The sequence below is a fragment of the Humulus lupulus genome, chromosome 6, assembly GCF_963169125.1.
Source record: "Humulus lupulus chromosome 6, drHumLupu1.1, whole genome shotgun sequence".
In the NCBI taxonomy this organism is placed as follows: Eukaryota; Viridiplantae; Streptophyta; class Magnoliopsida; order Rosales; family Cannabaceae; genus Humulus; species Humulus lupulus.
This window is the reverse complement of record NC_084798.1, coordinates 216245701-216263914: the sequence shown is the minus strand read 5'-3', so window position 1 is coordinate 216263914 and position 18214 is coordinate 216245701.

The following is an 18214-nucleotide window of genomic DNA, read 5'->3' as shown; positions in this document are numbered from 1 at the left end:
CGAGTCATTATATAATTATTCTGAAGAATATAATTTTGTTTGACTAATCAGTGCCACATTAATTGAGATATGTCATTTCTTGTTCTTAATTATTTCATTATAAAGATAAGTTTTGTGTTGTATAATTAAAAATAAAACTATTTAATATACATCAAATCAAAAAAATATTCAGTATTAAATGGTTCCATGACCAAATATATGTAGAAAGAGTTGTCGAAGAAAGGTAATAAAACATAGTCATTAAGAACAACAAAGACTGTGAATGCATGCTAATATAATTAATTAATTAAAACACTCAAAGACTAATTTAAACAATTAATCAGCAGTATGTTCATACCCAATAATCAATCCTTAGTAAGTTCACAGCTGAGTTATTTTTTTTAACATTAGCAAGGCCAAAGCTGACATTATTAAATGTCTGGATATATATTCGAATTTATCTTATTTTCAGTCCAACTTTAAAGGACTTAATTATCAAGGTTGATAAGATTTTCTTATCCAGCTTTGTCCTCTTCCTTGATGATATGGATAGATAATTCGATCTTATATCGATCTGATAAATAATTCCAACCTATATATATATATATATACACTAGATAAAAACAACGTATAATATGCACGTTTGTTTAGTTTTATTTGTAGAATTTATTAATTAATTTTATTAAATTTATATTAATATCTTAAATTTCAAATAAATATCTTATTTTAATTAAATAATTTATTTATTTTTGTTTAAATTTATGTTTCTTGTAGTTTTTGAATTTGGGAGTGACAACAAGATATTATATATTATATGTTTAATGTAATATTAAATATGATAGGTGAATTTTAAATTTAAGTTTCTTGCTAATTTAAAAAAAATTGTTGCTAATTCATAATAGATTATATTATATGTTTAATATAATATTATTCTAATAAGTGAGTTTAAGTTTAATTAAATTTTATTTAAGTTACAAAACGTATAATTTTATTATTTTTAAATAATTATCATTGTAAAATATCTCAAAAATATCATATTTTAATTTGTTTAATTATTCATTATTTTTAAATAATTATCATTGTAAAATATCTCAAATATATCCTTTTTTTAATTATTTATTTTATTTTATTTAAGTTTAAGTGTTTACAAACTACCGTTAAATATAAGAATATTCTGTTAAAGTTAACATTAAAAAAAATAAAAAACCATTAAAATCAAGAATCTTCGTTATCTACACACTTATTATATAGAAGAGAAATATATATAAACCTATTTGACATATTAAAGTGTTCAATACCACATAAGGTGGCACCTTATGTTAGTTAGCGATATCTCATAATACTAATTAAATTCAAATATGTGAGACCCGATATTGAATTATACGAATAACGATATGTCATTTTCTTGTGATGTTGGACACCACAATTTAAGTGTGTATTGGCTTCTACTTGGCTAATAATAAATGAAAAAAAAAAAGTTGAAAATTAGAGTCAAAGTCCTTCAAGTAAAACAAACTAAGTACAACTGTTTGATTGGAAATATGTCTTGATCATATTAATTATATGATTCATCTTAGCTTATATTTTGGTTGGAAGTAATTCTTCCATAGTACGAATATGGACCAAATACAACACTATTTGGTGAAGAAGTAATGAAGCCGACCCGATAAAGGGCATGTTTGGTATTATTTTCTGTTTTTTGTTTTCAAAATTGTGTTCTCAGAAATGAGAACACAAAACTGTTTTTGTAGTTTTAAAAAAATAAGAGGTGTTTGGTTAATGTTTTCTAAAAATAATTTTTTAGTTTTATTTTTTTTAAATCTTAAATATAAAATTAATAAATATATTTACAAAGAAAAAAATATTTTAAAAGTTTGTAATAAATAATGAGATAAAATAGTTTGAAAGAAAAAATGATGAAAAATAAGAAGTGAGAAAACTTGATAACAACAGAAAACAACTTTTTCTTATTCTCAAAATTTTCTGTTTTTTGTAACTTTGTTTTTAAAAATTGTTTTTTAAAAACAATGCCAAACACCCTCACTTGTTTTCAAAAAACAGTTTTTAGTTTTTAAAAACAAAAAACAGTTTTTTAGTTAAGGTGCCAAACACCCTCTAATTTTTTTTGGACTACTTTTGAGTCATTTTATATAGAGAAATTGGTGAAAATGACATTTTTTAAGTGATTTTACATTCTGACCTACTTTTGATAATTTTTTTTTGCAAAATAGCATCTTTTTAAAAATTTTGACCAACTATTTGAATTTTCAACCAGCTGTTTAAATTTTCAACTAGCTGTTTAAATTATGAGATGCAATTTTGCAAAGAATTATTAAAACTAGACTAGAGTTGCAAAACGACTTTAAAAAATAGGCAATTTTGCAAAAGTATCATTTTATATATTTTAATCTTCTGAATTATATTGACTAATATCGTGATTATTACTTATATATATGTACATGTGGTTCTAAGATTATATAGAATAAATGACTGAAGAGATTTCTTCTATCTAAATAAGTTCATTATCTAATCATAGCGCATGTTAAGCTAATTGAATTATGATTACTTGAAAATGAATTAGTAAATAAAAACTATCACTAGCAAATATTGTGGCTTATATGAAAGTTAATATAATAATGTTGTTGTCCAATAATTTAAAGAAAAATTGGTGAAAAGACCTACTCTAACTACCTGATTCTGACGTAATATTACTTCACGTGAATTATATATATATTATATACAATTAATGTGCACTATGCACGTTTGTTTAGTTTTATTTATAGAATTTATTAATTATTTTTATTAAATTTATATTAATGTCATATAAATTTCAAATAAATATTTTATTTTAATTAAATAATTTATTTATTTTTGTTTAAGTTTATGTTTGTGTTTTGAATTTGAGAGTGACAACAAGAGATTATATATTATATGTTTAATGTAATATTAAATATTACATGTGGATTTTAAATTTAAGTTTCTTGCTAGTTTTTAAAAAAAATAATTTATTGCTAATTGACAGTGGATTATATTATATGTTTAATATGATATTATTTTAATAAGTGAGTTTAAGTTTAATTAAATTTTATTTAAGTTATAAAACGTATGCTTTTATTATTTTTAAATAATAAAAAATATATTATTTTAATTTGTTTAATTATTTATTATTTTTAAACAATTATCATTATAAAATATCTCAAAATATCTTATTTTATTTTCTTTAAATTTAAGTGTTTACAAATTCTTGTTAAATATAAAAATATTCTGTTAAATATAAAAATATTCTGTTAAAATTAACATTAAAAATAAATAAAAAACTATTAAAATCAAAAATTTCTGTCATCTACATATTTATTATATAGAAAAGATATGAATAATTGAACATATATAATTGGTCCATATGTTAAGGACTACAATTTTCCACGAAGGACGTACTTTTGACTTTTGAGACATGCATGTTACATTTTCTAATCTTAAAAAAATATGGAAAATAGAATCAAAGTCTTACAAGTAAAACAAAAGAATCTGTTAACGTAACATGACTACATATTCCATAACACTAATATGGACCAATATAATACTATTTAGTGAACAAATAATGGAGATAACCCCATAAAGATGCTAATTTCTTTAGGAGTACTTTTAAAATATATTATTGTTGGATTAAAATTCTATCGACGTATGTATTAATGTACAATACTATTATAAAGTTTGATACAAAATAAAGTGACTAATTATGGTATGTGTTTACATACCTTTTGATATGCTTTGCTTACTAGATACCTTATATGCCCCCCAAGTGATCGAGGAGTTTTAGGTCATTTGTCACTTGCCTTGACCAAAACATGTTCGAACAATACTGCTCGGAGCAAAATAATTAAAATTGTAATAGATCAAAACAACACACGTAATGAGCAAATACTTGTATAAAATACAATAATTGGCAAGAATGACTGGCTGCGCACAGTCTCTTATATTTCTCGTAATAAATGGACAAAACGTGTTTGTACGAGTGATCAAAAAGATCTTACACTTATAAGCGATTAGTCACATAAAATGACCAACCATTTTTCATAACTTGTAAAAAGTAAAATTAATACAAGCCAATCCTTTAAGAAGGGTTGTTTATTGATAGTACTTGCGCAGGTGTTCTCCATTCCAATATCGAGGAATGAGATATCCATTTAGGCGAGCAAGTTTGTAGGTACCGGGATGGAGGACCTCTTCAATCTGGTAAGGCCTTTCCTAATTAGGTCCAAGTACTCCAGCAGCTTGGTCGTGGGTGTTTAGGAAAACTCTTCGAAGTACCAAATCTCCGACATTGAATTTCCTTTCTCGCACTTTAGAATTGAAATACCGGGCGACTTTTTGCTGGTACGCAGCTACTCGGAGTTGGGCTTGCTCACACTTCTCATCGACCAAGTCTAGGGATTCCATCAGTAGTTGGCTGTTCGAGCCCTGATCGTACGTTATTCTGCGGTGCAAAGGCGGATCTAATTCAACAGGCAACATAGCCTCATATCCATAAGCTAAAGAGAATGGAGTATGGCTTGTTGATGTTCGATGGGAAGTTCTATACGACCAAAGGACTTCAAGCAATTGTTCTGGCCACGCCCCCTTAGCTTCTTCTAGTTTTTTCTTCAGTGTATGCTTTAGCGTTTTGTTGACTGCTTTGACTTGTCCATTTTCTTGGGGATGAGAGACTGAAGAAAAGCTCTTGATAATGCCATGCCGTTTGCAAAAATCCATGAATAAATCACTATCGAACTGGGTGCTGTTATCCGAGACGATTTTCCTTGGCAATCCATAACGACAAACGATGTTTTTTTATCACAAAATCCAGCACCTTCTTGGTTGTTATGGTTGTGGGCGGCTCGGCTTTGGCCCATTTAGTGAAGTAGTCGACGGCAACCACAACATACTTGATGCCGCCCTTCCCTGTGGACAAAGATCCGATTAGATCTATACCCCAAACTGCAAACAGCCACGGACTTTGCATATGTTTAAGCTCATTAGGGGCTGCTCGTGGGATTTTGGAGAACCTCTGGCACTTATCGCACCTCTGGAAAAACTCCATCGAGTCATCATTCATCGTGGGCCAGAAGTATCCTTGCCTTAGGATCTTTTTGACAAGCTTTGCCCCCCAGCGTGGTCTCCACAAAAGCCTTCGTGTACCTCCTTCATCAATTCTTTGGCCTTCTCTTTTGAAATACATCTGAGGAGTGGCATTGAGTATCCCCTTTGGTACAAGATTTCTTCGACCAGGATATACCTAGCAGCCTGTCGCTGAAGGGTCCTGGCATTGTTTCTGTCCGTTGGTAACATGCCTTGCGTCAGATACTCTATATACGATGCCATCCATGTATCCGCCATCTGGATCACCATAGTGGTCTCCTCTACTTTGATGCTTGGCATAGACAGCTGCTCAACGGACACTATATTCAGAGTATCAACATCCTTTGCACTTGCTAATTTGGCCAAAGCATCAGCATTGGAATTCTGGTCACGAGGTACTTGTTGGAGGGTGTATTTGTCGAACTGAGCCAATAAATCTTTTGTTTTGTTTAAATAGGCAACCATCTTTAAACCTCGCACGTGGTATTCTCCCATGACTTGATTCACCACCAGCTGATAATCACTGTAGATGTCGAGCACCTTTATATTCATGTCCCTGGCTAACTGCAACCCAGCACGTAATGCTTCATACTCGGCTTCGTTGTTGGAGGCAGTGAAGTCAAACCTGATGGCGCAGTGAAATCGATGCCTTTCCGGCGTTATCAATATCACTCTTGCTCCAGCATGACACTCGTTAGAAGATTCATCTATAAATAATTTCCACAAGGGAGCTTGATTTTGACACTCAGGCTCATTAGGCTCTTCAATCTGCTCGCTATCTGTAAGTTCACTGAACTCTGCAATGAAGTCAGCCAAGACTTGCCCTTTTATCGCTGCTCGTGGCAAGTAAGATATATCGAACTGCCTAAGTTCGACTGCCCATTTTAACAATCTACCTGCAGCCTCTGGTTTTTGCAGGACTTGTCGTAGAGGCTGGTCGTTCAAAACCGTGATTGGGTGAGCTTGAAAGTAAGGCCGCAGCTTCCTGGAGGCCAAAATTAGGCAATAGGCTAGCTTTTCGATGGGCGGGTACCGCTGTTTTGCTCTAATTAGCCTTTTGCTTACATAGTAAACAGCCTTCTGCACGCCTTCTTCCTCCCTTACTAAAACAACACTAGCAGCATACTCTGTGATCGCCAGGTAGATGAACAAAGTTTCCTTATCGACCAGTTTTGACAGGATGGGTTGGTTGCGCCATGTGAGTTTTTAATGCTTGAAAGGCCTGCTCGCACTCCTCCGCCCATTCAAACTTTTTATTGCCTCTATGTAGATTAAAAAATGGAACGCACTTATCTGTTGACTTTGAAATGAATCTACTGAGAGTGGCAATTCTTCCGGTTAAACTTTGAACATCCTTAATCTTCGCTGGCGATTTCATATCGATCAGAGCTTTAATTTTCTCGGGATTGGCTTCAATTCCTCTCGAGTTAACTATAAATCCTAAGAACTCCCCTGATCCTACTCCGAATGAGCATTTAAGGGGATTCAACTTCATCTGATATTTGTTCAAGACGTTGAAGCATTCCTGCAAATCCTTTATATGCCCTTCTGCCTTCTTCGACTTGACCAGCATGTCATCGACGTAGACCTCCATGTTTGTGTCGATCAGCTCTTTAAACATGTGGTTGAATAGTCGCTGGTAAGTCGCACCAGCATTTTTCAAACTGAAAGGCATTACTTTGTAACAGTAAAGCCCTGTATCAGTCCGAAAGCTAGTGTGATCCTCATCAGGGGGATGCATACTAATCTAATTGTACCCGGAGTAATCTAATTGTACCCGGAGTATGCATCCATGAATGAGAGAATCTCATGTCCTGCAGTGGCATCGACCAGCTGGTCGATTCTCGGGAGTGGGAAACAATCTTTGGGGCAGGCTTTATTAAGGTCTATGAAATCCACGCACGTGTGCCACTTTCCATTTGGCTTGGGAACTAACACGGGATTAGAGACCCACGATGGATAAAACGCCACCCTGATGAACCCATTCTCCTTCAGCTTTTTGACTTCTTCTTTTAAGGCTTTTGATCTATCTTTGTCGAGCAGCCTTCTTTTTTGTTGCACTGGTGGAAAACTATTGTTGATGTTCAGGACATGGCTGATGATTGCAGGGTCTATTCCTACCATGTCTTTGTGCGACCAGGCAAAGACATCCTAGTTCCCCCTTAAAAACTCCACCAGTGCTTGTTTTGTTGCTGTCTCTAAGTTTTTACCGACTTTCACAACCCTTGTCGGATTTTCTTCATCGAGTTGGACCTCTTCAAGGTCCTCGATGGGTCCAATTTCTTCCTCAAAATCCCCAAAGCGAGGATCCAAGTCTCTATCCTCGCTTTGGGCAACGCCCTATTTGGTGATATTATCACTTGAGTGGGCCTAAGCATCAATTTCCACTTGTAACTCCTTTCCGGGAACATCTCTCGATACACCCTTCTTTGCCTTGGTGATCGAGGCGTTGTAGCACTCCCTTGCTTCCCGTTGATCTCCCAATACACATCCTACCCCTGCGCTATTGAAAATTTCATGGCGAGGTGCCACATCGAAGTGACGGCCCGTAGGTCGACCAGAATTGGCCTCCCAATTATAGCATTGTATGCTGAAGGGAAATCAACTACTATGAAAGTAGTGAGTAATGTCCTATTAGCAGGTGCAGTAATTGCTATAATTGGAAGCCTAATCGACCCTGTTAGGGCGAGCCCTTCACCGAAAAAACCATAAATGGTTTGGTTGCATGGCTCCAGGTCTTTGACGGACAACTTCATTCTTTCCAACGAAGACTTGTACAGGATGTTGACCGAACTTCCTGTGTCGACCAACACCCTTTTCACCATCATGTTGGCAATTTGTATGTCTACGACCAGCGGAACGGAGTGTCGGAATCGCACGTGCTGGGCATCGTCTTCAGAGAAGGTTATCAATTCCTCCTCTGTTCGAGCCTTTTTTGGTTCTCAATCCTCCACACTCATCATCTCGATGCCCTGGTCGTGGCGTAGGGTTCGAGCGTATCGTTCCCTTGCCTTCCCACTGTCTCCTGAAAGATGTGGGCCTCCACAGATGGTGAGTAAAATGCCTGCCACAAGAGCTAGCTGTAGAGGTGGCGAGCGTTGGTGTGCAGGCGCCTGCTCGTTGCCACCTGGAGCCTCTTGCTGAGATCCTCCTACCGCTCACACATATCTTCTCAAATGTCCCTGCCTTATCAGGAACGCAATCTCGTCTTTCAGCTGGTTACATTAATTGGTGTCGTGCCCGTAGTCATTGTGAAAACGACATAACTTTGTCGTATCTCTCTTGGAGATATCTTTCCTTATAGCTGCGGGTCGTTTGTAATGCACGCTTGAGTTGGTTGCTTGGCAGACTTCAGCTCGGCTTTCGACAAGGGCCATGTAGTTGGTGAATCTCAGCTCGTATCGATTGCCTTTGGGGCATTTACTCTCAAAAGCTGAGGGTTCATTGTTCGACCGTTTTCCACCGTTCCTACCACTGCCATTCCCGTTGCCTTTGCCGTTGCCATTGGGCTTTTCCGACCCGTTGGCGGCTTTGGCGGGTTCTTCCTTGGGTCCCTTGTCTTTTGTTGGCAATTTCCCTTCGTTGGCAATCGCGTCTTCGAGCTTGATATATCGATCAGCCCGATCCAAAAACTCTTGGGTACTTCCAACCCCATGCTTTCTGAGGCTACTCCAGAGGGGCGAATGGCGCCTAACCCCAGTAGTTAGAGCCATCATCTTACCTTCATCGCCCACTGTCTTGGCTCCAGCTGCTGCTCGCATGAAGCGCTGGACATATTCTTCCAAGGGTTCTCCCTTTTTCTGGCGTATCTCGACCAGCTGGTTGGCCTCTGTGGGGTGTACGGGACCCGCGTAGAACTGTCCGTAAAATTCCTTCACGAACATTTTCCAATATACTATACTAGCAGGAGGGAAATTGAAGAACCACTCCTGAGCAGTGTCAGACAGTGTCGCAGGGAAGATCCGGCAGTGGGCATCTTCCGACACTTTTTGTATGTCCATTTGTATCTCAAACTTATTAACGTGAGATACTGGGTCTCCGTACCCGTCAAAGTTCGACAATGTTGGCATCTTGAATTTACTGGGGGTTTCAGCCGCAGCAATCCTCTATATAAAAAGGGTGCCCCTCCTCCTATCGTACTCGATATGGGACGTTCGTCCCATGACTAGTTGTTGTACCACCTGGTTCAGGGCATCAATCTGAGCCTGAACTGCTTCTGGGACTGCTGGGGCCACCGGTGCCGGGGGAGCGTACTCGTCGTGCCTCTCATGGCGGTCGTTAAGTACATCCCTAAGATCATCGTCTCTATGTCTCTGCTTGCTAGCTCCTAGCCGACTAAAGACATTCTGCTGCCTGGGTTGCCCCCCAGCGTTCTGGCTAGTTGGCCTATTATCCCTTGGTGGGGGGCTTCTGCCTCCACCTCTTTCCTCGTTTCTCCGACCAGCATTTCTTCTGCCGGAATCAGCTTCATTATAGTCATGGCCATCTCTGAATTGTGGCTGACTACGGCATAACCGGCTGTTCACGCTATTTCCACCTCTGGCTGGCATTTCCCGAGTGTCAGGGGGAGGCCTGCGCTGGTCGTTGGGTCCCCGTGCATTGTTATGTCATGGGGGGCCCCTGACCGCAGAGCCTGACTCTGTGTTTCTCCTGTTGGCAGAAGGACACTGTCCCCTGCTCAGTAGATTCGGCTCTTCATCCCCTGGGCGTCTAGGGCTACGGGGTGGCTGCCCTGCCCTATTCTGCCTCGGGCGCTGGGGATTGTCTCGACCAGCCTGGGATGGAGGCTGCTGCTCAGGATCCTTAGGTGGGACATCATCCTAAGCCACATGTGGTTGTTCCGGCCTTTGGGGGCTTGTTGGCTAGATCGAAGGACTAGGATTATGGGCCCTCTGAGGTAGCACACTTGGTGGCTGATTCGGCTGAGAGGCCGGCGCAGCATGATTCCGAGCCAATTGGATGGCTGCTTCAAGGGCGACCATGGCATCCCTCTGCCGACGGTCCATATCCACCTGCCGCTCACTCAGCTCCTGGCGCTGGCGTTCTATTTCTCTCTACTGCATTGCCATTGTCTCCGCATCAGTCTCTTGATTGGCCCTCAGATTAGCCAACTCATCTTGCAACACCCCTAGTGTTGCTCCCAGCATTTCGGAATCTAATTCCTCCTCTTCAAACTCCAAATGTGGTTCATTCTTCGCCACATTTGGGGGAGGAGGTTGGGATGGTGCAGCACCAGCAGCCTGTCCAATCTTCTTGGATGTTTTCGCCATTAAATTTTTTCACAGTTTTTTGTCAAACTCTCAATGAAAGCACCAGAATGTTGACCCTTGATTTGACCAACGACACGGAGTCAAATATACGACAAAAGATAAAACGACAATCAAGGAAGATAATCCAATGAAAAAGAAGAAAACACCAAGGAATTATAGTGGTTCGGCCCCAAAGGATGGTAATGACCTACGTCCACTTAGTGCTATTATTGATATTGAATCTCAAAGCAGTGATCAAAGAACTAGAGTTCTTGAGTTTCACAAACCTTGGAAGAAATACAATGAAGCAATGGATAATTGCACTATAGCTCTCTCTCTATCTTAGCAAAAAGATTCAGCTCTCAAAAGTCCCTTCCTTGAGCTATTTCATGTATATTTATAGGCTCAAGGAGGGTTACATGTGCCAACGTGTCCTATCTTTCCTTAATAATCGCGTATCAAGATAATAATGAAGAAATATTCAATGCAATTATTATAAGATTACAGTTTAAGAAGGAAATAAATCAAGTTATACGACCAGCCTGGTCGTATGTAAATGTTAAGCCCTGACGAAGCGATGTGCTTCTGGTCGATAGTCGAACATCACTTTTGCCACGTGTCAACCATGTGTGAGAAATCCTTGCCACGTCATCAGCAGCCCTTTTTAGGGTAAACAATTGGATTTTATTGAATCTGCAGAACTACGAGTTTTTGCACCTTATTGTAGGGAGGAATAACGATTTGTTCCATTTTAATGGCACTTCATGATGACTTTGAGAGACTCAGTGGGTCTATTTTGCATCGTATTCTACATCTTACAATTGATTCCGTGGTCAGTAAGTTGTTGGCAAACCTCTCGGAACCCAACCGTTTTATTTTAGCAGTTCCTCTTAGATCTTTTACTCACCATGAGAATAAAACACATACAAAAGTTTCCGTTGTTGAATGCATTTTTTGCAAACAAAGGGTCATTGGTGAATCATGTACCCCCACAACAAAGACATCAGTTTAAACCTCCTCATCATAGTAACCAACCACAATTCAATAACCAACCGCCTCATTATAATTACTGTAAAGTCCTAATTTTGAAATATATGACATCATAAGTGAAATATGCTTCATAATTTTACTAAAAAATGGATAGATATGAAAGCTCCAATATTAGGCATGACATGTAAACTACAATTATATATTTGAAAAAGAAAATAAAACATTATTCAATTTCCTCTTCAATGACTACATCGGAATAGGGAAACAAGATTTTTTGAACAAGAGAATAAGATGAGGTTCACACGTTAGTCTAAACAAATCAAGAGCTATTGCAGACATAGCAAACTTCATCAACTCTGTCCCTTCTCTCTGTATGGTATTAAAACGTACCAAGATAAAATAAGAAACAAAGATGCATTAGGATCAATCAAGTTTAATAAATTAATGGGAATTTCCTCATTTGGTACCCTTTATTTTTGCAAAGTTTCGTTCTGGTACCCTCTGTTTTCAATAATGCTCATATGGTATCCCGTATTTTGAAACATAAATATTTGGTATCCTAATTGATAAAATTTTGTCAATATGACAAAACTGTTAGCAGTTATATATAATTTGTAGCTCATATGATTGAGAGTAATTTGATTAAATTGGTAAAATTTTATTAATTAAATTTGAGTTTAGGGTATCAAATATGTACGATTATAAAATGCAGGGTACCAAATACGTACGGTTTCAAAATGCAGGGGTATCAAATGCGCATTATTTGTAAACACAGGGTACCAAGATGATACTTTGTAAAAACACAGGATACCAAATGGTTACCTACCCTAAATTAAAATACAAAGTAATTAATTCCAAAAGCAAATATATTACAATTAATCTTAATTTGGTCTATAAGCTTACCGAAAGTCGACAATTTCCTTCATCACAAACTTGCTGGCCGGTTTGACAATCTAGCTCATCATTCTTAGACGAATATTTGTTTGACGACATAGTCTTTGTCTTTGCCGTCCTTGAACCTTTTTGTAAAGCCAATAAATAAACATTTCACTGTAAAGCACCATGTAAACCTTCCTTGATGATATGGATAGATAATTTGATTTTATATCGATCTGAAAAATAATTCAAATCTATATATATAGGAGTGTTACTATTTGACATATTAAAGTGTTCAATACCACATAAGGTAGCACCCTATGTTAGTTAGCAATACCTTATAATACTAATTAAATTCAAATGTGTGAGACCCGATATTAGATTATACCAATAACAATATGTCATTTTCGTGATGTTAGATACCACAATTTGCGTGTGTATCGGCTTCTACTTAGCTAATAATAAATGAAAAAAAAAGTTGAAAAATAGAGTCAAAGTCCTTCAAGTAAAACAAACTATAGTACAACTGTCTGATTGGAAATATGACTTGATCATATTAATTATATGATTCATCTTAGCTTATATTTTGGTTGGAAGTAATTCTTCCATAATACGAATATGGACCAAATACAACACTATTTGGTGAAGAAGTAATGAAGCCGACCCCACAAAGACATTAAATTTGTTTGGACTACTTTTGAGTCAATTTATAATGAGAAATTTGTGAAAATGATTTTTTTTTAAGTGATTTTGTAGTCTCGCCTAATTTTGATAATTTTTTTTTACAAAATGACATATTTCTAAAATATTATAATTTTCTTTTCTCTATATTATTTAAATATTATATATTTTTTAAAATATTTTATTTATTTTAAAAAATAAAATAATTAAATATAATAGTATCACACTCATATATATACAAACGTTTATAAAAAAATAATAAAGTATTTATAACTTGATGAATAGTGTTTCACAATACTATTCATTTAGGTAAAAAAAATATAAGTTTACATTATTCATTGAAAAACTATTTAACTATTTTTTTCTATATTATGAAAAAAAAGATATTTTAACTTTCTTGTTCTGAGAAGCTATTAATCAATCAAAATGGTATAAATTTGCAAGAAGAAGCTGTTGGCACTACAACAATTTTCACTTTTAATGACTCTCTATAATGACTTACACCAATGGTGTAAGTCATTAAAAGTATTCACGGATATTTAAAGTCTAATGGTGTAAGTCATTAAAAGTTATTGTTGATGACTACCAAGGTAAGTCATTAAAAGTGGTGGGAGACGTTAATTGAGAAATATGAATATAAAATTATTTATTTATAAAATATCAGACTTGTAAGAGCATCTGACGTCTCCCCTGGGAAGACGTGCCAGACATCTAACGTCTCCCCTGGGGAGACGTGCCACATGGGACGTCTCCCCAGGGGAGACGTTAGATGTCTGACACGTCTTCCCAGGGGAGACGTTAAATGTTTGGCCTAATATATATATTCAGCCTTTCTTTCTTCTTCCCCGAGCGCACGAACCAGAGGCGGAGAAGGGCGATTTTCTGGGCGATTTCAGGGCAATTTTTTGACGATTTTGGCCGATTTTAGGCTATAAAGTCTCATTTGAGGTAAGTTTTTATTATTTATAAGTGTTGTATAATAGTCAGGATAATTTTCATGTTTATTGTCTCTAGTTATTAAGGAATTGATATTGAGATTTTAGGGTTTATGAGTTGCGGTTTTGGGTGATTTTTGGCTCAACAAAGTGGATTTAAAGCATATTTGAGGTAGGATTTCAAGATTAAACAATGCATTATAGTTAGAATGGTATAAAAAATTATTTTTGTGCATTTTTTTAATATGATTTGTGGGTTTTATTAGAAATATTAGTTTAAAGTATGAAAAATAATTTTTATGTATATTTGAGATACTATATTGTTTAATTTTAAGATGATACCACATTATTTACTATTTTTAATTTTTTTATTACTATTTAATCCGAAAATTATACATTTTTTAATTAATTTTTAATGTTTGTTAAGTATATATATGTAAATATGTTTTGCTAAAATGTATTTAATAATTATCTAAAATAAGAAAAATAATTTAATTTGAATTTTACATACAAAATAGTAATTCAAGTTTATAATTTTTTTTAATTTATATTATTATTTAATTAGAAAATTATATATATTTGTAATCTTTATTAAAATTTAAGTAGGTTATTTATATATAGTTATGTTATTTTATTGATTTAGTAATCTTTTATTAATTAATTAATTAAAAATTTTAAGTTGTGGTTTTAACTGAGATTTTTGCTTCAAATTTTTGATTTCAAGCACACATTTGAGGTTTTTAAGTTTCTAAAATTTCAATAATAAATTATTGTTAATCTAATTATTTAATGAAGTTTGTTTATTAATATTTTATTTATTAATTAATTTAGTTTTGTAGGTTGTGAATTTAATAGCAAAGTGCGCTCTTTGCAAAGTGAAGTAAATTTGTTAGCAAGGACTATTAGTTGCAAGTGGTACATACATTATCTTCTTTCTTGTTTTAGTATTATTAAACTTTTGTTAGAGGGGTTTAAATATCTTAAATATTCATCCATAGTGAAGTAGGTTCTGAGATTAAAATTGTGTGTTTCGGTGATAACAGAAGGTTGAGAACTGTGTGTTTTAGTGAAGTAGGTTCTGGAAAATTTGTTTGTGTGCTGCGGAGCTATAATGAAGAAACTTATTGTGTGTTATTTGAATTTTTTGACTTGTTGTTCACAGATGGTTAGATTACTATTATAGGGGAAATGCTGCTCGATTTTGTCTAGAATTATATATTTTATTATTCTATTATTATATTTGTATTGTGTTGTGCTTATTCGATTGGATTTGATTAGATTGACAGATGGTTAAGTTACTAATATAGGGGAAATGCTGCCCAATTTTTCGTATGCTTACTTAGTATTTATTTTTAGTTTAATTTTTCATAGACATAGTTAACAATTTATTTATTATTAAAGTATATATAATTAAATAATAATTAACTAATATATTTTACTTTGTATTTTTTTGTAGCTAAACACTACGCCATATACACCAGCACATATTAATGAACTGCGACAACACTGAGCGAACCATATGCTATCGATAATTCAAGGTCATCGTCCCACATATTAGGTTTTTTTTTACATTTTATTTCTTACCATATGTCTAGCTAGCTAGAGTAATATTTGTTAATTTTGTATGTTTAACAACAAATATTACAATTTTGTATATTTAGCTAGCAAAAACATATTATATACACATTTCGGTTTTATTAATGAAAATTTACAATTTAAATTTGCATATAATTTAGATTTTTTAATTAATATATTTAATTCTATTTCAAAAAAAAATTAATATATTTAATTCTATTAATTAATATACTGAAAATAATTATTTAATTATTTTTAAAAAAAATTACAAAAACCAATGACGTCTCCCAGGGGGAGACGTTGGAAGTCTACAAAGTCTCCCCATAGGAGACGTTGTAGGTACCTATGACGTCTCCCATGGGGAGACTTTGTAGACTTCCAACGTCTCCCCCTGGGAGACGTCATAGGTTGTACACGTACACTCTATGACGTCTCCCAGGGGGAGACGTTGGAAGTCTACAAAGTCTCCCCATGGGAGACGTCATATGGCCACTTTAGATGGCTCCTGCAACAACGTCTCCCCTAGGGGGAGACATTAAATGTCTACAATGTCTCCCCCATATAGCCATTAAATGTCTATTTTGTTGTAGTGTGAAAAAACCAATATTACCCCTACACCAACTCATCCATTTGTTAGAAAAACCAAGGTCAGACCAGATCTTACACCCAAATACATGGACAGACAAGTATTTCACATGCACAGTAATCAATGTTAATAATAATAATAAAAAATTTATCTCTAATTGACAGAATATTATATTATATGTTTAATATGGTTTTATTATAATAGGTGAGTTCAAGTTGAAGTTTAATTAAATTTTATTTAAATAATAAAACAAATGATTTTATTATTTTTAAATAATTATTATTGTAAAATATCTAAAAAAATATCCTATTTTAATTTGTTTAATTATTTATTATTTTAAAATAATTATCATTGTAAAATATCTCAAAAATATCTTATTTCAATTTGTTTAATTATTTATTATTTTCAAATAATTATCATTATAAAATATCTCAAAAATATCTTATTTTAATTTTTTTAATTATTTAATTATTTAAGTTTAAGTCATGTTTACAAACTACCATTAAATATAAAAATATTCTATTAAATATAAGGATATTCCGTTAAAGTTAACATTAAAAAAAATAAAAAACCGTTAAAACCAAGAATTTCCGTTATCTACACACTTATTATATAGAAGAGATATGAGTATTATTTGAGTCTATATTTTATGTTGAGTTTTTTAAATTATAAATGCATATGTAATTTAATTTTCAAAATAAAATTTCAAATGCATTAATTGAACACTTGTGGGACGAATATAGTATCGGAAAATTAGTTTAATTTAATTAATATTTCAAAAGTGTGTTATGTTTTAGAGTTAATTGAATGTATTTTATTTTAGTAGTGTAATATTTAAATAGGAAAATGTAATGTGTTATCATAATTTGTCAAGTTTTAATATTTATGAAATAAGTTTCATGTAATTAATAATAACATTTTTACTTAATTGATTAATTAAATAAATAAATGATAAAATGATATAATAATAAAAAGAATATTCTATTTTATTAAAAAATAATATAATAATAAATAATATATGTTTTGGTGTAATTTTTGGTGTTGTGATTTTTTGGTGTTATGGGTTGGAGATCCCCTTAGAGTACTCCTAATAGGTGCTCTACTCTATTCTTTGAAATACCTCCCCAAAACACGCATTTTTTCTATTTTACCTCTAAGTTTTACATTATACCATACATCATATTCTCTAGATATTTCTCTACATCATTTAAATATTATATCTTTAAACATATTTTATTAATTAAAGTAAAATAAAATATTTGAAAAAGAAAAAAGAAATAATAAATATATACTAAATGGGAGAGAGAAAGCTTATAAAGAAAAATAATAATATTAAAATATTATATAAATGATATGTAAATATTATGTAAATGTAGATATGAATTAATTGGAGTTTGTGCATAGCTATTATAAATATATGTATAAAAGATGGAAGATGTTTTTGTGAGTTTTAGCTAAATATTATAGAAAAAGTGTATTGCATAATACATCACTAAAATATATTTTTTTATAATTTACCTTAAACTTTTACATTATACTATATATCAGCTTTATTTTTTCTCTACATCATTTAAATATTATATATTTTTTAAAATATTTTATTTATTTAAAAAAATAAAATAATTTAATATAATAGTATCACACTCATATATATACAAAAGTTTATAAAAAAATAATAAAATATTTATAACTTGATGAATAATGTTTCACAATACTATTAATTTATTAGATAAAAAAATATAAGTTTATATCATCCATTAAAATACTACTTAACCATTTTTTTTTATATATTATAAAGAATAAGACATTTTAACTCCTCCTCCGTGCTCTAGGAAGCTATTAATCAATCAAAATAGTATAAATTCGCAAGAAAAAGCTGTAGGAAAAACCAATATTACCCCTACACCAACTCACCCATTTGTTAGAAAAACCAAGGTCACACCAGATCTTACACCCAAATACACGAACACACCACTGCCACACAAGTATTTCACATGCACAGTAGTCAATGTTAATAATAAGGGGCCTTCTGGCGTCCTTCACTTAGTATTGAAGGACTTAGTCCTTCAATGTTTTTGGATCGTCCGATGTGTATACCTTTTGAGTTTAATGACTAGATTTCAATTAAAGGCTAGTGGTACAAAAAGACAAAAATACCCTAATATTTTATCCTTTAACTAGCTACCATTTCTTTACACCCATTCGTGGGTTCTTCATATTTTTATAAT